At 39.7% G+C, this 23,977-nt stretch overlaps 1 protein-coding gene across 6 annotated transcripts in view; it reads left to right on the top strand.

The window, feature by feature from the left end:
- KCNC1 (potassium voltage-gated channel subfamily C member 1) overlaps positions 1 to 23,977 on the top strand; it is a 123,336-nt gene that overhangs the window by 22,318 nt on the left and 77,041 nt on the right. The gene's annotated exons all lie outside the window — the stretch shown is intronic.

Here is a 23,977-nt window from a genome sequence, read left to right as displayed (position 1 = left end):
TCTGTGATCTTGTCAGGGTTGAAATTTTTAATTTGCAACTATATTAACTTTCCACTTAAAAAAAAAAAAAAAAGTGAATATAAAAAATAATTATGTTTTCCCAGTCTTTTGTAACACAAATTGCAGAGAAGGGTTTTAAGATAACACATGAATTAAGGGCACCGTTGGCATAAAACTAAATTCTGTTTCAAGACTGCCAAATGGTGCAGCGCAGGAATAGATATAGAGATTTCTAAAAATAACACTTCTACCATGAAAAATTCCCACAAAATTCCCACAAAAATCCCCAAAATTATTTTGAAAGCATACTACTGCCTTTATTACTTTATTTTCCTGAGTGTAATTTATTATGTTCTTAGAGGAGCACTCAGAGGGCCCCATAACAGAACAAAGCCATGCCATGATAGCTCACTTAAGTAGGGAGACTGAGTTTTCAATGATAATTAGTATGAGCAAAATAACCTTAATTTTTATAGGTACATACATCCACATACATATTTAAACGCTGGAACTGTTTCCTTCTTTTCTACAAATGTGAAGTCTAGTTGGAGAGTAGGGAAAAAAAAATCTTTCTACAGAAAATAGAGGAGATCCTCTCCCAGTATTAATCTCTGGGACCCTAAGTCATTATGGTTTTTAATTTAGAAAAGTCACTGTGATTGTTTAATGAGTTCCTGTACTCTTCTTGATCCCTCAAAATACAAACGGAAAGCAGTCTGCTTGTTTCTGCAGGTGTCACTTATGAATAATTAAATAATCCCTACAAATTTGTGAATATTTCCACAGCATTCATAAAACAGTTTCTAACATAATCCAGAGACATCTGCGACAAGGCCTTTGACCTCCTGTGTCAGAGTCCACCAATCAACCCAGTTGTCCCTTTGCATATTCCTAAGGTTGTGCCCCTCCATTAAAAAAGGATAACACCAGTGGAAACAGGAATTTAAATGCTGTCTCTCTATATCTTCAGCTTTTTCTCAGCAGAATATTTTCCTGTCATAAGAAGACAGCAACTGAGGCATTATGTTAACACCCATGCATCCAATTTTAAATCCCATGCTACTCCAACACATTAAAAACTATTTTCCCAGGGAGAAGGATAGTTTCCTCAAGGGTGGCTGTCATCTTGGGCCTCACCAATTTTCAGATCTCTTAGCTCACTTTTTTTTTTTTCCCAATAATATATTTATTACTTTTTAAAATCATCTTTGGTCGAAGTTCAGCCCAAGGAAAAACAGATTGAGAAGCTACTGATTTAAGAAACTGAACAAGACAGAGTTAGAGCTTGCTAAGGCATCTGATGAATTGAGGCACATGCTGCAACATACCAGACATTTGTAGAGGAGAATTAGATGCCACATTGCTCATGTAGTGCCTGCAGATACTGGGACTTTCTCAGGAGACTGACTGTACAGCCCTCATTCTTGCATCCCCTGTTCAGGGAACGAGTGAGGGAGCACAGCACAGTAAGGTTTTATCTGGCTGGAGCAGGACACGTTGGCAACAGCAATACTGGGAGATCCAGCACAGCAGCCTGGATGTTATCCATCTAATTTCAGTATCTAATCTCTCTAGACACTTATAATCTGACACTCAGTGGTGTGCTCCATCTTAGCTGATAGTGAAATCATTTAATACAAGTGGGTAGTGAGGTAGGTGACAAGCTGATTGATGGCAATATCTTCATTCAGTGCTGTATAGTACCACCAGACAGAGGTCTAGAGCAGCTCAGGAGTTCTTCCTAAATTTGTTGGTATCCATGCAAGTTTATCATGCCAGAGTGTGGTTTATACCGTCTACTAAATCATTTTCCTAAAAAGGAGAAGCCCATTAAGGCAAAGTGTCAGCATCTCACAGGATACTCAGCAGTGAGATTACAGTGAGCTTCATCATTTCTCCCTCCTGGCAGTCTGAATCTTTTCCACTGCCTTACAGTAACCAGAAGAAATACTAGCTCCTTGAAGCTACCTGTACTTCAACTGTGACCTCAAGTGCCCCAGCAACAGAGATGGCTGCTGTTTGACAAGCACCAGCACTGCCCATGCTTGGGGGTTACAACTCCATCCTGCAAATCCTGCAGTGGGAATCTGACCCTTGGAGGCAAATTTGGTGTCCAGCATTTGCTACAAATGGATGAGGGGTCCAGCAAGCACCAGGAGCACAGATGAAAATACAGTGATGCTCCTGCACATAGAAAGTGATTCCTGCATATTAAGACACATTATTAAAGCATGGAAAAGCCTTTGCCTCTCTATTTCTTCATGGAGCTCCTGCTTGGAGAGCCCAGAGAGCAGACCGGATCCCACAGGGAATCCCTAAAATGTCCACTCTTGATGAGTCTGCAATCAAAGCCTAAAGGTAGGCTCACGTAAAGGAAAAAAGGGCTGTACCGAGTTTATGACGAAGAAATGTCTGTTTCTTTCCTTTCTTAAGGGCCTTAAGCACATCAGGTTGCCTACTTTTCTCCAGCCCTTAAGCACAGCTGCTTCTAGGGAAAGCAATGGCAGAAGAGTCCCTGTCTACCCTTGTATTGCCACAGAGACACAACCTGACTACAATTTCTGCAGCCACAAATTCCCTCAAATTCAAGGGGGTTTTAAGTCTGTAGCCAACCTATTGTTCTGCCTTAAGGAAAAAGATATGGGAAAGAGTTTTCTCACTTCCATCAGCAATCTCTTAGAAGCTGAGTCCAGACAGTCTCAAACTCACTGTTCAGGCCTGCACAAGAGCATCTGAATACATTTTAAACTGGCTCCTGTGGGGAAAAAGAAATAAAACACCTTCCCCATAATTCATTAAAGAATACTAGAGGTAGTGGTTAATTCTTGGCAGATTCTTCCATGCTTCATTCAAGGTCTACATCGTGGGGCTGTTTCTAACCCAGCAGTAGCACAAAGATGAGCTCTCAGTAAAACCTGCACTGTCCAAAGCGTTCCAATGGCCATAACCAAGAACATTTCCCTACAAACGGCTAAATTTACATTGTTTGCAATGAGACTGTGACATACCAGCATTTTTACACCCTTTGAACAGCAGGGATAAGATGAAGAGAATTTTTTGGCTGGTGATTGCCTTTCTTAATGAAGGAGCTTTGTCTCTCTCGGTGCTGTGTGTTGTTGCAGTTTCTGTGGTAACCACTGATTGCACAGAGAAAGAAGTCACTGTAAATTGCTGGCATGTAAACAACAGCTACCTTCGAGTCTGGTTTACATATATACCTTTTCTGACTTGGCTTATGATCCTTTTCTACAAGGTAATTGTTAATGCCTACAGTATTTATTATTTTCATTTGGAAACCATTGAGCAAATGGCCTATGTGACATACTTCACATGCCACACTTTGCCAATACAGAAATACAACTTCTAGTTTAGGATAAAGTCCATCTGATTTTTGTCCACATAGATAAATTAATTCTTTAGAAAATCACATGTGAAATTTCTCAATGAAAATGGCAAAACAGAAAACATAAAAGTACAGAGTATAAAATATAGACACATATATATTAGCAAAGAGAAGATGACATGATGTGAAAGATAAGAGCAGGTAAAGCTTATTTCCATACTGTTTCAATGGAAGAAATTGCTGTGTGTGAATCTCAGGGAGTAAAGCATTTCAAGTGACTGCAATGAAGCAACAAAGAAGTCCAGGCTTAATAGTTTTCATTTTAGAAAAACAGTTCATATTCAGAGTTAAGGTAACCATACGTAAAACCTTTAAAATAACTCAGGAAATGCCTTCAGAAATCAAGACTGCAATGATTGGTGCCATTTCTTTCACTACCCACATCTACTCACACCCTACTTCTCTAGAAACACATTCTCAAAATGGAAGCAGCTTCTCAAGCACCAAGTTGTGTTTCTGGTTTACTGAATTCCCACAGAGTACTGAAGTTTCATTGAGTAGAAACTAAGGCATCCAGAGAAATTTGTTTAGTCATGAAAGGAACAGAAGAATGGAAGACAAACAAGTTGCAAGAATGGAAATTCCTGAACTAGTTTTCCACCAGCTTCTTGCCCTCCACATATGCTTTATGAAATGTGTGCTGAGTAAGATACAGGACTAGCTCCTTAAAAAAAAAATGGGGCAGTCATTCATTCCTCTCAATCCAGCTCTGAAGAATGCTTCTTAACACAGAAGTTGCAGGCTACCATAACCACAGCATTCTCAGCTAAATTACTTTCTTACCTGAAGGGTAAAAGTGATACCAAATATTCCATAGAAATATGTTGACATACACCAATCACTTGGCAGCCCAAATCCTGCTGCAGTCAACAATAGACTTATACTGGCAGAAGCAAGGTGGAGCTATTTCTGGAAGTTGCTTGATGCCCTGGTGACATGGCTGAAAATAAACAGCCCCAGCACCATATATTGGGCTGGAAGCTCCAATTGTTGTAGTGTTAGGTTTGACCATGGCAAAACTGGCTTCACTTGGCTGTGGCACCCAGGAGTCAGGGTAATGGAGGTGTCCAGCTCGTCCTGGAGCACTCAGACTCAGCAGTGCTACAGCTGCATTTCCAGCGTTGCATGTGTTACAGCACATTCTTTAATACTACATTACTTCAGTTTCTGAGTGGAGAGGGACCTCGGGTTGCTTTTCACAGGGGCAGTCTTCTGGGCAGGGCTGCTCTTTGGCTTTTAGCATTTCCTTTCACAACAGGCAAGAGCTGTTCCCGTCACCTCCTGGCTATTTGTCGTTGCTCTCCAACATCATATCAAGCTGTCACACCAGGACAGCTACAGAGCTGCAAGCACTTTGAGTCAGCACGGCTTCACAGTGAGGGGGATGGCCCTGGAAAGGCAGGAGCAGCCTCCCCTCCCAGCTCAACAGCTGCTCCAACAGGGACAACCTCAGGTTACCCACAGCTGCTCTCACACCAGAGGCTCCAAAGGCTGCCCAGCACAATTGCGTAGGCAAGGAGGAAAAAAGCAAAATCCCAAAGGCCACACTAAAGATGTCCCCCATGGATTAGCTCTGCTTTAATCAATCCAAGTGACACATCTGCCACATGTCAACAGCTTTCATTTCTCCTTGCAGCGTCTCCTTCCTCTTTCAATGGTTCAGATGGTCAAATCTGGACCCAATCCACTTTCAGTTTGGGCAAATTCCTACTCAGGATTTCTCGATAACCCTGTGTTTGAAGGCAACTAGGATCCAATCCATGTCCTTGGAAAAGGACAGTCAGCAGATCCAGAGGCCTGGTCCTTAAGGAAGAATTCCATGCTCAATTCAGACACCCCTTTCTATGAAATGCTGTACAGCAGATGTTGAAAGGCAATGCTTAAGGCACCTGACGGATATTGAAGGATACTCCTTGATTCCCAAATTTAAGCAATTTGGGAGAAATTGGTACCTCAAGAGAAATTGGTACCTAAGTTAACAAATCCTATTACAGATTTGTCATTTTGAGAAAGGATCCTCTAGTGATTTTTTTAAATTGCACAACAACTTAAATTGATACTTTCTAAAGAGAGATCCATTATTTTACAAATGGCCCTCTCTGATTCTACTGAAATTAACAGCTTTTAAAGAAATTATTTTCATTTGCAGGTTAACTACAAGTTTTCTAATTATTTAGCAAGAATTTCACTATACCAAGAAAAACATCAATAGCTGTTTTTATCAAATTATAAGGGAAATATATCTCATTGCTTGAGTAGATAAACCATCACCTACCACTTGCTTTAGGAGAGAATTTTTTTTTAAAATTATGATTGGCTAATATTTAACCTTGAATTAAAACAGTGATAATATCTATTCTACTTCTCAGACTTAAATAATAAGACCACTAGCCAAAGGCAAGCAAAAGAGAGGAGCAAGATATGTGCTCATGATACTAATTAATATTTCAAGATGTCATGGGTTTAAACATTTCCCTGCATATTTATTACACTGCCCTTGGACATCAGCAAGCATTTCACTATTGACTGCAACAGGAAGAGAACCTCACCTGTATTCTGTCCTCCATAGTGAACTAAACAATTCATCTGGTATTGACAGATGTCTGAGACAGCAGGACTTTTATGCTGCACTGATGCTAAATACAGCAATTGGCAGTCTTGTCTCTGGCCAAGTGAATTTGGTTCAGAGACAGTGTTTCTGTAACTACTCCTGACAGGAAGAATTAATTGTTTTATCAATTTTCCCCAGATTTAAAAACCTGTACTAATAATTTGCTTGCTTGTAAACTGAAAGATAAATTGGTGCCAGTATTTAATGATGGTCTTGTCAGAATCCCATAGCAGTCTAACTTTTCCTTAAAACATAGATGTTCTTCACAGGTTTTTGGGATTTCTTTCTGAGAACAAAGGATTCAGTGGAGCAGCGCATTAACGGCCAAGGTTTCATGTTTCTGTTTATCTGGGAGGGTTCTGGCTAGAAACAAGCCTTGGATGCCAAGAGATCTATATAGAGAGCATGGCCTTAGTGATTAGGTCCTAGGATGTGGCACACAAAACACAAACAAACAAAAGCAAGAAACAAAGATGCAGATTTATGATCCAAACCAAGAAGCCAAGAGTACTTGTGGAGGTTCCCATAGCAAAGGAAGAGGAATGAGTGAGAACACAAAGTACTACAAAAAACTGTCAGTTATTTAAGGCAGAACTGGTAAAAATTAATTGGAAAATTTCCAAAGAATGCCTTTTTGCTTTATTATTTATAATGGCAACTGCTTTGTATAAACTACCTTACACAATTGTTTTTGCCTTCACCCTGATTTATCATACTTTCCTTGACAGTTTCTGCCAGAACTGTATAACAATAATTTGATGTGCTACATGCAGATTTTCCTGTCTACCCTCCACCCTCACACACAACCCAGCAGTCTCACTGCAAATCACAAAGGGATCCACCATGCAGTTTCTCTACATAAAAGATGTTGCTTTGCTTTCAGACAGAAAAGGTTTGGCTTTTTTGAATGTCATTCGGAGGCACAAGAAATTAAGGGGGGAAAAGAAATACATTACCACTATGATGCTTAAATACTCCTTAGGGATACTCTGCACTCCCCATTCACATTCTCTGCTTCATCTGCATGCAGAGCTGTCAGAGACACTAGAAAATGAGCCAGACAGGGGGAACAGAACTGAGAAACAGAAAACTGTTAACAAAGAAGTTTTTTGCCTTTTGAGCATATTGCTCAATTAATAAAATTTTTAAAAAACATATTTTGTGTGCACTCAATGTTTTCTTAAATGCTCTTGAGTGTTTGAAAAACAATATTAAAAACCAAGGAGATTGGGAAGGAACATAAAGAGATATAAATTCAATTGAAACATTAGTTCAAATTCCATCTGAAATCAAAAATCAGAAAAGTAAGTACATAGAGGAAGATACAAGTGACAGGAGCTGCAGGAGCTGATAGCAATGAATAGTGTGGAACAACTGAGACTTGAGTCCATTTTAGGGCACCCAGAACAGGCATGGACATAGACTTTGCTGGACAGGTTGGAATAAGACATGAGACAACCTGCAACCTGCCAGATAGGAGAAAAACCCATAACTGAATCTGAAATTTTGCTGCAGTTGACAGTAGAAGGAAACCAGAAGCTTGTTCTTTTAAATAGGGTGGGAACAGGAGGACCTGTCCAAATGTTATATGTCATTTTTTCAGTTATGTATTCAAGTTCCTCATGTGTGCTCCTCCAATTAACTGAATTAAATCAGTTGGTCAGGGTCTTAATTTGCCCACAGAATAGCATCCTGACAAGGCATGTGATTTTTGCACAATTTTTTGGGGTTGGGTTTGTTTCTGTTCAACTACACTGAAGATTTTCTAGGATGGAAGGAAATAAAAGCTGCAAGATCTCGACGTGGCAAGTAGGACAACAATGGTGCTTTTGTATACACCACCTGTTAACTAAAGTCATTCCCACTTATGGGTAAGAGTTAACAACACAACTGTTAATTTGTGTGGTGCTTTACCACCAAAATCTTTCTTCCCTGTGTCCCCTCTGTGAAGCCATGACTTGCAGATACCTGCAAAGTCCCTTACCTAAGGGCTTTAAGTATACTTGAGACCGTAGCACATTTGAAGGGTCATTATTTATCACCATTCATCAAATAGGAAGCAATTAATTTTTAATGGAAAAATCAAGTCAGTACATCAAGAGGGGGTGTATTGTGACAAGCCACAGTTTTATGAACTGCTGGGAGAAAATGAGGCAGCCTGTAGGGAAGCAGGAAACCTTTTATTTACTAGTGAGGAGAATCTTAACAGGTCTCTCTTTTGTTGTGGTATGTAAGGTAATACACAGCCAGATAGTACAGCAGCATTTAAAATCACATAGCTCAACTATTTCCCTCTCACACACAGCCTGGTCTCCTCCTTTCCAAATATTTGCAGTGAGAGTTCATTTTCCTTCCTGCTTGCCCTCTCGCTGAACAAAAATAATGCTAGCAAAGGCACACTGCACACAACTGAAATGGAAAAACAGCTAACAAGTATAAAGTAGTCTGAATGAACTAGGCTGGTTTAATCTCATTCTGATTTAACAAGGTTATTTTTTTTTAACAATTATTCTATGTCCATCAGAAAAAAACAAAAACCAGAGAGAGTGCAACCGTGCTGCTTCCAAGAAGCAATTAGTTGACACAAATCTCCTTTGAATAACATAAGAAGTAGAGTCTTGTAGTCTTTCCCCTCTCAGGATATTTCTTCCTGAATGAAGTGCTTTCAGAGGGATGCTAACCTGGAACATAGCCACAAAGTCGTCCTGCCTCAGGCCTGGCCCTCGAGCCTCAAAAGTCATTAATGCCTCCAGAGGCAAAGACTCTCCAGGAAGATTGTGTTTGTACCAGCTTCACTTCAGACAGCGCCTACAACTCGCTGTGGGGACAGAGAGAGAAGGAGAGAGGGAAATCCTTCTGCGTGGAGGGATATCTCAGCTGCTCTTGCAGATGTAAAGAGACCCTGGCAGCTCAGGGACTGCCTGATGTGGATGGAGGCACTGAGCATTCAGCACATGCCAAACGAAGATGGACACGCAAATGTTCCACAAATGCTGTATCAGAGAGTACTGGAGATACTCCAAACTCTGCTGATACTCCCACAAGACACAAAGTGAAAAGCACATTGCTGCGAAATGGAAGTCTCACTCCTGATTCCTCCTGGCTGGGGAAGGAGGGAAATACCACACACGGAGGAATGGATATTTTCCTCTCCTAAAACATCAGAAACTAAAGTATAACAGAAAGCCATCGAGTCTCCTCTTACAGGTCACTAAGGGGCTGTGGATCCTGGGTCTGGCAGCCATCCAGAAGGACAGGTGGATATAAACACAAAGGATGAGTCTACCAGCCACCTGGGACTGTAGACAGAAAGATTCAAAAGCCAGAACCATGGCCCAGAAATGGATTATCATGCTCCAGGAGCAGGCACAAGGTGGCCTCAGCAAGGTGATACAATTATTATTAGCAGTAACAAAAGAAAGTCTTCCCTTCTGCATCCCCTAAATCCATCTTTCTTACCATGTTTGACACTTTAGCATATCTCTCTCCCCAGAACAATATTGTTGGGATGGGATGGAAATAACATGATGCTGTATTTTCTAGTCAAAAGAATAAAAAGGATGCAGAGCTCAGATTAACTCTCACCAGGATCATTTAACAAAACACAGCAGCAACAAAACATTTCATAGTCCCTCTGCATGTATTGCAGAGAACTTCTAAATTGAGGGCTGTGCTACCTTGGCTCAGGTTTGACTGTTTTGCCACAAAGATCATAGAACAATTTTTTTTTCCCAGAACCTGCTTTGTGAAGGGACAAGATGCTGAAAACACTTTAGGGATAATTTTTTGATACAAGAGGAGAAGAAATCAATCAGGAGTGAGATTTCTCCTTCTTTGAATCTAACAGGAAGTGATATTTTGGGAATGAAAACCTCTCTAGTATTGCATGGATCCTCTGAATTCTTAGAGCAACTAGGCAGCTTAGGTAGGCAGACACTAATGGTGATGGCTGGACCAGCTGGGTATGAACCACAACTGAAAACACATTTCACAGTGCTCAGAGCAAACACTATGGTCCCAGCCCTTCAGTAACAACTGGAATTAGGAGTTAATGGATCCAAGCGTGTTCTCACATCACTAGTGCCATGGTCACTGCATTAATTTTAGATTATTGCCTTACTGATTTACAGCGAGTCCCAAGAGATCAAAACCAAACCACTGATCTCCCTTACCCTTCCCTTCTTATATCTTACTGCCGAAGAATCCATAAGAGGTAGTCAGATTTAGCCCTTTAATTCTTAGCTCTATCTGAAAGCTCTAGTGCAACATGAAATTTGGTCTTGTTTAGTGTATTTAAAGTTCTAAAGAGATTATTCTAAGCTTAGTATAAATCATGATGGAAAGAAGTCTGCACGCAAGAGTAGGGATTTCCAGGCCACTTAATGACTTATCTGTAGTCTCTATTTCATTCTAATGAAATAAAGGAAATACTCTGACCCTGTGAAATATTTTCAGTACCAGAAAATCATTATTAAAGACACATAATTGTGGTGTTACGAAAAACCCAACCTCAACCCTGTGTCCCTTATTGCATTTCTAAAACTAACTTCAGTTCAATGTAGTCCATAAACTTCACAAAGAATTGAAAGTCCACCAATGTCCATAGGAAGATTAGTGCTAATTGGTAGTGATCTTTAAAATTGTATCAGTTCAGAAATGTTAAAAGCAAACTATAAAGTGGTGACTTACCACTAAGTCCTGGGAAATATCATTGCTAAGGAGTTGCACTAATTAGAGAGAGGGGAACAAAAAAAATATGACCCCAATCTAGCTAAGGGCTCAAATAACTTAAACCCATTTGAACTGGGCATCAAAGTTACTTGCTTTTCAGAATTAAACATGTAGTTCTTGCTTAGTTGGACTAAGGCTCAGAAATAGGAGACAATATATCTCTCTTTTTCATCTTGAAAACTGCTTTAATTATATGTTGGTGATCCAAGTAAGGCTTAATCCTCAGCTCTTTGAAAACCGCCTTCATTTCTGCAGTTCTGAGTTTTCCCATTTTTAGCCCTATAGCACAAGACATTGTGCCTGGTGCTTGCTGGCATAGCTGGCTCGGGTACTAAGCATGGCATTACAGACTCTTGGCATCTGCCTCTTCCCTCCCAAGAGCTGAGACTGATGCATATTGTCTGCCCCTCACAGACAGTCAAACAAAATTTTCAAGTCTTCTAAGCCACCTCTGTGAGGTGGGCATGTCACCTAGCAAGGGGACACCTGCACCCCCCAGCTGTGTCTGCCCAGCTGTGCCCATCCTCACAGGAATCCAACCCCTTTCCTGTAATTATTAGAACTAACATTGTCTAGAGCTTCTGAAATACATGGCTGTTCTTGGGCACCATTACATCAGTTAAAGGGCAGAGGTCTGGGATGGGTCCCTTCACCCCATTAGAGAGACAGTGATAGCATTTTAAAAGATTTTCCTTCCCAGTAAGAAGGAAAGTTATTCAGCAGTCCTGAATGCTAGTCTGTTTTTAGCCAGATTCCAGCTTGCATTCTAAGAGGCCTAAAATCCAAATAAAAGAAACATTCCCTGAAGTGGCATCCTATTCTGCACTCTTGACTTTAAAGGAAGGTATTCAGGATCCTATAGTTCACTGTATCCCTTTCTCATTTGGCAATTAAGGCAGGATTTTTTTCCACTATGTTCATTTTATCGACTATTTTTCCCCTTTCAGAAGACCTGCAGTGAAAGGCAGGTTTCACTGCGATCAATGCCAGCACTCAATGATTTGAGGCCAGGTCAGCATTTCAAATCACCTCTTCTTGGGGCTAATTTCTAAATTACTGTAAGGAATGTGTAAGAACTGCATGATGGTGTAGCTCCTCTATTAGAATCTGAAAATTCAAGGCTAGTGATAGGCCTGAAAATCTGGGTGTACCCTGGTAAATACTTCATACAGAGTGTACGCTTTGTTCTCACCTCTAGCATGGAAATATGGCCAACCCCAATCATCTGCTTATTCTTAAGCACAGGAATATTGGTGTTTGTAGGAGAAGATTTCAATATATAACACCACTGTAAAAATCACTGAAATGCAATAACATTGTTGCACATTTATTGCTTCTAACCAACTCTATAAAATGTAAGCTTCGCTTCCCTCCAAGGGTTTTGGGAGAAAGCCGATCCTCACTCCACAAAGTGTTATTTGCAAAATGCTCCTACCTTGCCAAACCAATAGATGTAAACCTTTTTTAAATAGTGTACAGGATATCATAAAGCCTAGATAGGCTTTGAATGACTCCACATCTCCATTTGTTCCCTTTGGAGTCATGCAAGTGCTATTTAAACATGATACATGTTTTAATACACTATCATTACTTCGTATCTTTAGTCATTTACTTCCCAAGCACAACCAAAGTAATCCTTTTTGCTTAGCATTAAGGACTTGGAGACAAGGCTGTTATGAAGGAAGAAGATCTGCCTTAAGAATGGCCCAAGACTTTCTAGATAGCCCCAGAGGAAGGATGAGGTAAGCAGTGGGGTCTGCAAGTCAATTAAACCACTTGAAATCCACAGCATTACATTAATTCTAATGTTAAATTACTGTGCATTAACGGGATTGGCCCACACAATCGTTTTGTTCTTATGAGGTATTTTTACTACATCACTTTAATGACAAAAAGAAAGAAAAGGAGGAGAACCTCAAGTCCAAATCATTTAACTTTTAAAGCTTGACATTTAGCTTAAAATATAATTTTGCTTCCAGGTTCCACATTTAAAGCTGCAAGGAAGCACACATACTTTTATCAAGGAATCCAAGAGATTTATGCTTATTTATGCAGAGCCTGAACACATAAAACACAGCTGGCAGGATTTTAATTTCTATCAAATTCAAATCACAAAGAGTCCTTCCAGCCTGATTTAGCATCAGTACCAAGACCTACTTTGAACCCAATCAGGACTACAAAAATCAACAACAGCATCTGGTAGGAAACTTGAAAACCCTGCCATTCAAAAGGTAAGAAAAACCTCAGTCTATTTCAAAAAGATTAGGAGGAATATCTTATCAGTAATGTTTTCTTGGCTTTCAAAGAGAACACTCTTCCTGTCTGAAATCCATTCACTTGGCAGACCAGAATTGCCTAGATGCAGTTCTCTACTGCATAAACTTTACATTTTTAGTCTCTTTTAATTACTTTGATTTAGACAAAATGAAGCCACTTAAGACCTGGCAGAAAATTACCCAATTAATATTTCCCTTCTCATCAAGTTAGAAGATTAATTATGCATTCTAATAAAGGCTTAAGGATTTGTTTCCAACAGCTGCTGACCATTTTCATCTTAAACCAAAAATGCCTTTAAACACATGCTTAACTTAATTGCCTAAAACATCCTTCCAGACTAAATGGTTCTATTGATTGTCCTAAGAAGTTAAACAGAAGAGATGGCCACAATCTGAATGCTTAGAAACCAGCAGAAAAAAAGGAAAAAATAAGAAAAAAACGTTAAAATATCTAACTGGAAAACTTAATAAAGTAGGCAAAAATTCAGATTTCTCATGTCTCCATTATAGTGTACAACACGACATCAGCAAATTACCATAGTTTGCATTGCTACCATGAGTAAAATAAGTTAGCTGGTGGAAAATAGGATAACAACAGACCAGGCAACACCAGTAAGTATTGCTAAAGACATGAGATTTGAAAAAGGCTTGGACAAATGAAAATGTAAAGTAATTTTACAGCCATCAGTTGAATGAAAATGAAGCGTCCTTTAATCTTACTGGCAGCTGCTTGTCAAACAAAGAGTATATACAGTCTTCCTTCTAATTTAAACAGAATGAGCAGGACAAGCATATGATGTCCTGCTCAGCCAAGAATTCAGGGATTGCATTCCAAGTCCAAAGCTTAAGTACTCTTATATGCTTTTACAGAAGAATGGCTGGCTAAAAATAGATAAATAAACAAACCAACCACAATAGAAACCCCACAATTTCTAGCCAATGTAGTGTTGCATGAACTGTTGGCAGGTCAGTAGCAGCTGTAATCCTGACTGTGACTGCCTTCTGCTCTCATCAGGAGATTGCATAGAAGTGATCCAAGTCAGAAATATGGGACATTTTAATTTTTGTCCTTTGATTTCTGTGCTACAAAACAAAGAAAACTAATTGCTGTAACTTCACCATTAATAGAGAAGGTAAGGCTTTTAAGCACTTCAAGTATTAGACAATTTCTATGCATTTAAGCATTGGCAAGATCCATTGAAATAGGGCTGAAACTAACCTGAACCTTGGGATTTTACCACTGCAGTTCTGAGGCATCACTAGCCAAGTATGGGACAGTGCTACAAGCAACACTGCCATGTGATGTACTCTGGCTCTCCCTCCCCTGCCTCACAAAAAAAAAAAAAAAAAAAAAAAAAAAAAAAAAAAAAAAAAAAAAAAAGGAAAGCAGAAGCAAGTGTGGTTTCACAGAATAGTTGGTGTCTCCCTTCAGGAATTGACATGAAGCTTACTGAAATCAGGGGCAGTCCTTAAACCAAGCATTGTGGCATTGTGACAGCTCTGCCAGGCATGTGCATTCATGTCTGGCATTTTCTGGAAGAACTGTGTGCCTTAGTTTGCTGAAGGTATCTGAAAACAATCTCTTGGAAGAAAACATACATAGCAAATGCTCAAAAAAACCCAAATTCCAGCAAACAAACAAACAAACAAAAACAAAAACAAACCACAAAAACAAAACAAAAAAAATTCCCAACTAAAGAGATGCTCCCCAAAGAAAATCAAGCCACTAACCCCCTCCACCCCCAGCCAGAATCTTCAACCTCTATTTTTCACATTTCAAGATGAGAAATACTTGGTCATCAATCAGGGAGAATGGCCTCAGCAGGAGCCCAGGATTATATAAAAACTGCTCACTGCAAACTCCAATACAGATAAGAATACCTTGATAAAGCCAGAGAAAAACAAAGTGAGTAAAATTTATTTCAGAATCCTGCTAATGTAATCAAACAAAAACATTATGCAAGAATTATTTTTTAGTGTCTTGATCTAGCCTTATGCTTTCAGTGTTTGCAATATATTTCTTTTTAATTAGAAAAAAAATGGCTTTCTCTCTTCACTCTCCTCCACTGGATTAACTCACTGAGGTTCAACATGACACAGGCTAATCCAAGGCTCCTGGTTTATGCCCTGGTATTTCTATTTGCTGTCAGGTCTTTACTTGTTTTTGCCATGTGTTCTAGTACTGCTCATGGGATGCAACCTAAATGGAAAACAGCAGGAGCCTGAGATATAAAGGTGGAAGTTTGCATCAATACTTAAGGGGAAAAAGCATTCTGCACCACTTGTTCTTTAAGATCCTAAAATTTACGGAAACCATTTTGGTTTATGCTAAGACAATATACTATACTTTTCTCTTAGCAGTAGCTGAAAAGCTGCTCCAATTTTTCAGGAGAAAATTGCCAAAGAAGAGCTGCAGTTTCTAACTGCTGAAATTCACTGGTGTTCAGCTACAAAAGTTTAACTTAGGACCCATATGAAAAGCAGGCATGGGTCACAATATCCAAATCTCCTTTCTTAAGGGCCTAAATGGAAAGAATGACAAATCAGACTTGGCACTCCACACCCATCTTTAACTGGAGAACTTCTCAGATGAATAAAATTATTCTGTCACATGACTGGATGCAATCTAAACTACTTTCCTGGGTTAGAGAAAATAGAATATGTGCAGGAAAGGAAAATCATCTGAATTCACTGCAGTGACTAAGTCTGGGCTGAGTTCCAGTCTCATTAAAATCAGAAAACCATGGACCAGTCCAATATCTTGGCAGAGACATATGAGCAATAAAAAAGTTCCTCCCTGCTTTCCTCATCTTGACATTCACATGCGAGGGCAAGGACAAGTGCCGGTATCACCCCACATACAAACATTGTGAGTGGCATGGCACAAATAGTTTGGCATAAAGGTTTGATCCTCAAAGAAAGCAGCAAGTGGCTCTTTTGAAGGTATGTGTAGTTAAAAGGCAGTTTGGCTGGATAGTTTGCAATTTCAGAGGTACAATATTTTACCACAGTACACAGCTTCTGACTTTCGGGTAGCTGCGAGTTTCGGGGTTGGGTTTTAGGGTTTTTTTGTTTTGTTTTTCATTTAGGCAATTAAGCCTCAGTTGGGGGAACATGGGCAGAGTGTGACTAAGGAAAACATGAGCCTCTAAGGATGCTTTCTTTGTTTCTCAGCTCTGCTTAGGAAAATGCAGCTGCCCAGCCTCTGGGTTATTTGCAAAGAATAGTATTCTCACATAGAGTACAGTTCCCCCCACTTGTATGGTAATAAATGAACTTGAAATTAATGTGAAGAAATGATTAATGTGAAGAAATTAACTTGAAATTAATGAGAAGAAGGAGCTACTTTTCCTCCACAGATGCATTGATCTTAAAAGACAATTGCTTCCTCAGTGCCCAGCACTGAGAAAAGATATCAGCATAAGAAAGTTGGGTGTGCTTTGTGTTGCTCCTCTCTGAGTGGAGATCCCTGTTGAATTAGAGAGAGTGATTTCTGAGAGATCAATGCTACTGCAACTTGTCTGGTTGTGAAGTTGCTATGGAATATCATCACTTCAAAGAATCTAATACAATTACTCTTACCATCCTAATTCACTTTCTTATGACATGGATTTGTAATGCAGAAGAGCTTTGAATAATTGACCTTTAACTAATGTGAAGGAAAAACTGGTTTGCTCAGTCGTTCTCCTTTCATCTAACATTCAGAGCCATCCTCCAAGTGGAAACAATAATTTTTAAAAAAATAAGATGTCAAAGACAGTTTCTGATACAAGTGAAAAGATCTTTTGAAAGACAATCCTTACAGATGTACCTTGCACAGAGCACTTGTCATTAATATCATATTAAACTTTCAGCTGAAATTAGAAACAATTTTAACATGCAAAAGGAATCCATAGATCAAACACTACAAAGGAGAAGAACATAATGTAGCTTTCAAACAGATGTAGATGGATTTGACAGAGGCAAGGTTAACTTGGGTTAGAAACACAAACGGGGGGGAAGAAAGATCAGGCCACACAACTCATGGGGTTTCTATATTAATTTCTTTACCTGGGCCATCTTGAAGTGATTCTTTTCATGATATTGCTGTAAAAAGAGAGGGAATGGGAAGTATTGCTTGTATAAACACGATCTTTGATAAAACTCAAGTATATGTAAAATTATTCAGCTGAAAATCCAAAATTGTTTTCAAACAAATAAGTGACTTGAGCCTGTGAGACTAATAAGAGATATGGGACTAATTCTATTAATGAGAATATACAATTTGGTTGAAATTCAATGACGGAGTTGAGATTAGAGGAACAACCTCTTTTTGAAACTGGGGAGCTGGTAAAAATCACTGTTTTGTCAACAACATTTGGCTTTAATCTTCCTTAGGGATAGGAGAAATGTCCAAGAGCTGTTCTTGTTCTGCTCTCCAGATCAGATAATTTCTAAGTCATGCTGCAAATTTTACCTTTAAGGTCTGGGGAAAAATATCCCCAATTCTCATTTTCTCCAGTAATGAGAGATTTCTTATAGGGATTACAAGTAGTTGGCCTAAAAGTTCAAAAGCACTCTTTTCATTCTGGAATGGAACTTTTACCGTGTTTGCAACATCTTGATACCACCACCTCCCAAATAGTCTACGTGCTGCCAAGATTTGACTTTGACTAATCCTGTGGCTACAATCAGCAGAAGCAGCTTTAGCAGTCAGCAGGTGGGGGCCCATCTTGATTCACACCAATTGCAAAATTTCTCTGTACAGAAGAGCAAGGACAGGGTCAAAAGCATCAAGGTGAAAAAGAACAGTAAGGTGAGAAGCAGTTATAAACTTATCCAAGGGAAAAATCCAGGTATTTATAGGGGAGAGAGATACATTCTCTATTCCTGTAAAGTGGCTTAAGTCCTGAATTTACAGCGACACTTTCACAGCTCAGCTCCTGTGTTGTTAGCTCCCATAAGAATGCTGAAACTGCTAGACTTGGGTGACATTAATGGAACTTCTAACCCAATAAAACACAGCTGTTTCTGAGGATTTTAGGAGGCACCTTTGTTGGGAAGCTCTGGAATATATTTCATGCTGTTAAGTTTTACACTGGGTTTTAACTGAATTTCCTTGATGCCAGCCGAGTGAGTCAAATTCATTCTCAATGCCTTGTGCAATCCTCACTTTGGGGTTCAAGCTGGAAACATAAAGAGCCAAACACAGCAAAGAGAAAAGTGGGAAAACTGTAAAAATAATGGATAACTGCAAATAGAAAGCAACATTTAAATGAAATAGAAATAATTGTACAGGTCTTCTTAATAAAACTTGCTTACTAATTCTCCACTTCTCTGAAGTTTTCAGTGGTATCTTTTCTTCAGAGCAGCTGTGCAGAATCTCCCCCTGCACCTCTTTGAGGCTGGCTGTTGGCTGTGGCACGAGGCATGGCAGCAAACCCGCTCCCCACGTGCCAGCAGCTGTGGGCTGTGCGCTGCCATGGCCAGTCCATCTGCCACCACCGCCTGTGCCAGCACAAAGGGCATCATTATCCTGCACTGAACCAAAAGCCAGAGGAAGGAAATACCTCTGGCAGCAAAGCATTCCTGCTTTCAGTGCTCCTCTTTGCTTCCTCCTTTTTGTCAGTGCTCAGTTCTCCATCTGCTCTCCAGGGATGCTATGGCAAACGTTGGGGAAAACGGACACAATGCAACATAAGGGAACCCACTGCCAAAAAGGCATTCTTGGGTCATTTCTGCTCTTGCCCTGAGAGAGGAAGGTGAGTAGATGGATTCATCAGTCTGATGCTTCAGGTCTAAATGAAGGTACACTCCAAGAAATGTGGGGAGAGCTTGAGGCATGTCCTACTCTCTCAGAGTCCAAAGAGCAGCTTTACAGCTGGAACAGCTGTAATTTTTCTCTGCCCCAAACTGAGAGAGAGGGCATTAATATGTATAACATGAACTCATGGAACAGCTTGATTAAAGAGAGGCTGCTGGGTTGCATGGCAAAAAAAACCCAAGTAGATGGCACAAGCAAGAGTCAAATAAGCACCAGTAGAATTTCCATCAAGAACTGAACTACCATATAAGGCCTAATTAATTTTGAACAGATCAGAAGCCCTAGACTTCAATTGTTGTTTCTTTGAGAGAAGATGAAAGTATTTCAACTGAATTGAAATTTTCAGGAGTAACACAAGGGGGAATAAAAGTCAGATTTTCCAGAATATGCAGATTTCATTAACTGAAATCTATTTCAATGGAAAATTCCTGGGTGTTGCCACCTAGCCTGGAAGGATAAACACAAACCCTCCACTGCTGCCACTATCAAGCTCCTGCCAAATACATTTTGTGCAGAGGGAAGCAGGAAGCAAGGGTCCTTGTCTCATGGTGCCTTCCACTTCCCAGGGCTGTCTGCAGGGCTCAGAGGTAGGCAGCCAAACCTTTCTTCCCCTTCCCTGTATCACACCTCAGGATAGGACTGTGAAGCAGGAAGTTTGAAAAGAATCAGCTAACTCTCAGCTGACAGTCCTAAGCAACAGCAAATACCTACTCCTACAACAGCTAATCCATATTCTCCCTACCAAAAATACTATGTTACTCCTCCATTAGTGGGACTAGCATGAGTCAACAGACAATCACATTTTCTTTTTAAGAATGTCATGACAAATGTAATTTCACCTTTATGTTGCAGATTGCCCCCTTTCATCAAAAACAGCTTTGCTTTTAAGTAAGATGAAACATCAACATTACCCTTGGAAACCAAGGCTTCCTTGCCACTGATGGAGTGAAGCAAATAGGGATTAAGATACAAGCTTGAAAATTCACAAATCACTTCATCACCAGACAGTTAAGGTATCTAGAGCTGAGGTCAATAGAGCACAGCCAGCTGAAAATTGAAAAACTAGAAAGCTATTGCAATTTATAATGATTAAGGATCTGACTCATTGATTCCAGTTCTTCTTTTCTTCTTACTAATGAAAAGGCAGAAGTTGTCTTTTGAAAACAAGGATGGGCATGCAAGCATAATTGAAGAAATGGACCCCTTATTTCTGGTAAATAACAATCCCTCCTTCTCTACGTGCATTGGCTGAAGTGCTGCAAGTTGGCAGTTGGGAAATTAATTCTTTTTGCAGTTACAGCTGGATAAATTCAATGCTTGGGATAAATTGGCCTCAAGCAAACTTATATAAAAAAAAAAGTACTTCCTTGGTAAGTGATCCCAAGAGACATATGTCTCTATAAAACAGTTAAGGGGAAGCTGCTGACTTGCACTCAGTGGGTTCAACATTTTGAAAATGATTTTGTTTTAAATCTTACAGAACCACTTACATAACAGACAGCAAGGAGAGATTTTTTTTTTTTTAGACACTTGCTATTTGGAAGATTAAGAGATGGAATCAGTGGTACATCACAATGAAACTTTAATTATCAGAAGTTTGGCACCATGATAAATTTCACTGTGTTGCTTTGACAGTGCACTCCGTCTCACAGACACTGAACTTCACACACAGCCTTTAGCTCCAGATCATGCAATTTGGAGCTTGCCTCTCTACATGGTGCTCTGTTTTGGAACTGCTGAGAGAGAGAGCAGTCATTTCCCATCCATAAAGACCTCCTGGTAGCTTTCCCAGGGCAGCTGGCTCAGGCCTCCTTCAGCCACAGGGGAGAGTGGCTCATGTGCCTCTGACTTTGAGGGCTGGTGGCTCTGGGGAGAAGCTCCTGCAGGATGAGGTGAGATGTGCAGCAGCCTACCCCAACAGAGGGTTAGCATCCCCTGCACCCTCGCTCTCCTGTGCACGGAAAAGCAGTGGGACAGCAAGTGCAGGAAACAGCTCCAAGAGCTCTGTGCCAGCACATGGCTTCTTTTTGCCAACTGAATTCCCAGATGGCCATTAGCACCCAGCTATTTGACTTGCATGCTTTCAAAGGCCTCAGGGAGCAGAGTCTGCAAGCCTGCCAGGTCCCTGTGGGGTAACTGCAGCCATACCATGTTCACTTCAGCTCTTCCAGCAGGTTTGTTCACAAGTGGAGCAAACAACAATTTTCACTCCTTAATTACAGTGTCTAAGCATATGCCACATTTGATTCCAGAGGAGAGAAAATTCGCTCGTGCACGTATTTTATACAGGCAGATGTTGTATGTGGTTTTTATATTTATTAGGGTAGGATTCTCAGTTGAAATCAACTAGAGTAAGTTTAGAGGTGCTCTAATTTATGGCAAAAGAATGCTGGGAGGTAGAGGCTCTAGGCTAAAACATGGTATAGAAGAGATAGGCATTCTTATTAGTCTCTGGTTTAGCCCTCACATGCAAAAGTGATGTGGAAGCAATTCAGGGGAAAACACTACTTTAATAGTAGGGGCTAGAGATTAAGTATATTATGAACTGCAAACTCTCTGTGTGTTCTTTCAGCACCTACTGTGCTATTCAGAGTCACTTTGTTCATTTTGGACAAAGCCCTCCCTGGAAACTTCACCCAAGAGTAACCAGAGTTACTTAGGGCATCCCACAAAGAATAAACCTCGAGAAAAGACATGGATAGGGTTTGATCTGGAAGGAAGGTACAACTCTGCACATAAGCAGAGCTGAAGAAATTCATGTACTCTTCCTGGATAGCTGGGAGTGAAAAGAAATAACCTGTTATATTAATAAGTAAAGGCAGGTAATCAGAGACTTAGAAACGCACACCCACTCACCTGCAAGGAAGGAAAATTTCATGCTAAAGCAGGAAATACAATTGTTGTTGACCTCCATAAGAGCTGGAAATAGCATAAGTCAAATGAATTTGATTGTAGCTTCACAATCTATATAAAGAGAAGCCAATTTTTCTTTGACTAACATACTTATATTTAGGATCCTAAATCTGTATTTGGAAACCTAAGGAACTGACCTGATTTTCTGAAGTGTTCAGCACCCAGTGAATGAGTGGAAACATTTTTAAGTGGCTTCTGCAGGAACTGCTGGATTCAAGAGCTTTGGGTGGGGAGAAAGAAATCAAAGTTTCATTCTATTTCTTAACTTTGTGCTTACAAAACTAAGACTTGCATTTTTCAGAATTCATCACTCTGCAGCAGTGTCTGATTTTGCTTTAACTAGTGTACTGCTAGAAGTACTAAGTGTGTGGATTTTAAAAAGCTTTCAGACTCTTTGACTATGACATAAATAGGGATATTTAAAAGAGTTAACACAGATCCACTTTGCTGCCATGCTAGTTTGAAATCTGAATAAAATAATCCCTAGAGCAAAAGCAAAGCTATATAAACTAAACCATGGCAAAGCCATATGAAAGTCAGGAGTAAACTAAATTTGGGAATGCTCACATGTAAAAGGAAGATTCCTGATACATCAGTTGAGGAAAACAGAAGAGTTCTAACAATTTATTAAACTGTGGGGGCCTGCATTTCCCTGAAAATGGCCTTTCCCCAGCAGATACTAAAGTTTTGAGGTCACATTGCTGGTGTCTTAAAAGGGCACTGGTATCAGTCTCCCTCTCATTCAGAAACTTTTTTACATCTTCTGAAGACTACAAGATGGTATAAATCCGTTTGGAAAAGGCATTGTAAAAACCTATGGCCAAGCCAATCCTTACCTAAACACAAGGATAATTTATTAACTACTACTGTATTATTTCCTCTAATGGCACTATAGCATGAAAATCCCAGTGTTCATGCTACACATTTGCAAGTGCAAACCTTTTTTTTTTAGTGGTACTGCATTTGGAAGTTCTGGAAATTGTGAAAAGAAAAACATATATTTCATTGAGTTCTTGTTTTTATTTCACCGTGACCATTTCAAAGTTCTAATGTAATTAATAATTTAAGATTTTGATTGAATCCCACTAAAAATATTTAAATACAGTTGCATGCCCTTCACAGTAGCATTGGGGTCTACAAATCTCATAGATCTGCCTGATAAATGAGTTGTACATTAAAGTCACCTCTTAAAAGTACACACTAAATTAGGCACCTTTCTGCAGAGATAAGATTTACAGGTTAGTGCACTCTTCATAATACAAAACACTCATACACACAGGGTACCACTGCCAGCAGTCATGAAGCAAAGCTTATTACATAAAAAGAAAATTGAATTCTTACTTTTCTCAATGTAGAAATGTAACTACCCAGAACAAGAAACATACAAAGACCATTATTTCCAGCACAGAAATGTCTACGGCCCCAAAAGCAGAATTGGGAACCCTTTATGGCAGGCTCTGCACAAAAAACAGCTAGAGGTGGTCATTACCAGCAGTTATTACATTTGTCAATGGACAGACAAAATGCAAAACATAGAGCAGAACAGAGGCACATCAGATGAGATGAGTGAGGAATTAAATAGACCTCGAGGTCACCCCTCCTGCAACTCCTAACAGGTCAGTTTTAGTCCCCAGTATGCTTGTGTCCCATCTGTGGTTTTTTGAGAGTGTGTGTGTGTGTATGAAGTGCTTTCAACAACTGTAATACAAGCAAGTGAACACAACTGATTTTTCTGCAACAAAATCCATTTTTCACATCTTACTACCTGTTTCCAAATTCTCTATTGACCATGGATTGCCACTTGCCCTGGCAAACGACTTTCCAGACTGTTCTATAGTTCAGGTTCTCTTCTGTCTGAAAGCTTTTCTGTCTCTGGGGCTAAATTTCCAGCTAGATTTTCAAAGCATTACAAGGAATATAATCACTTTGTGGGGTTTTTTTCCATGGAAAGCATGTGACTCAAATATGACACCTCTCAAAGACCTCAGGCTGGGCTTTCCTTCTAATCCTGGCCAATGCTTACTTGTGCAGAGTCTTTGAGTAAACTTGTCAAACCCAAATTTGTACTAGGTATGCTATTCATTAAAATGTGAAAAAAACCCAGATGACCTGTAAAAAATTAGGAGGTGTTTTTTTTTTTTTTTACTTAATTAACAGAGTCATCCCTTAAAACAGCACTAGAATAGATATATGATCATTATCTCTACAAATCAGTTTATTTATAAAACAAATCATTCGGT

This window comes from Anomalospiza imberbis, chromosome 6 (genome assembly GCF_031753505.1).
Source record: "Anomalospiza imberbis isolate Cuckoo-Finch-1a 21T00152 chromosome 6, ASM3175350v1, whole genome shotgun sequence".
NCBI classification, from domain to species: Eukaryota; Metazoa; Chordata; class Aves; order Passeriformes; family Viduidae; genus Anomalospiza; species Anomalospiza imberbis.
The sequence above is the reverse complement of the archived record's forward strand: the minus strand, read 5'-3'. Positions and strand labels throughout refer to the sequence as shown.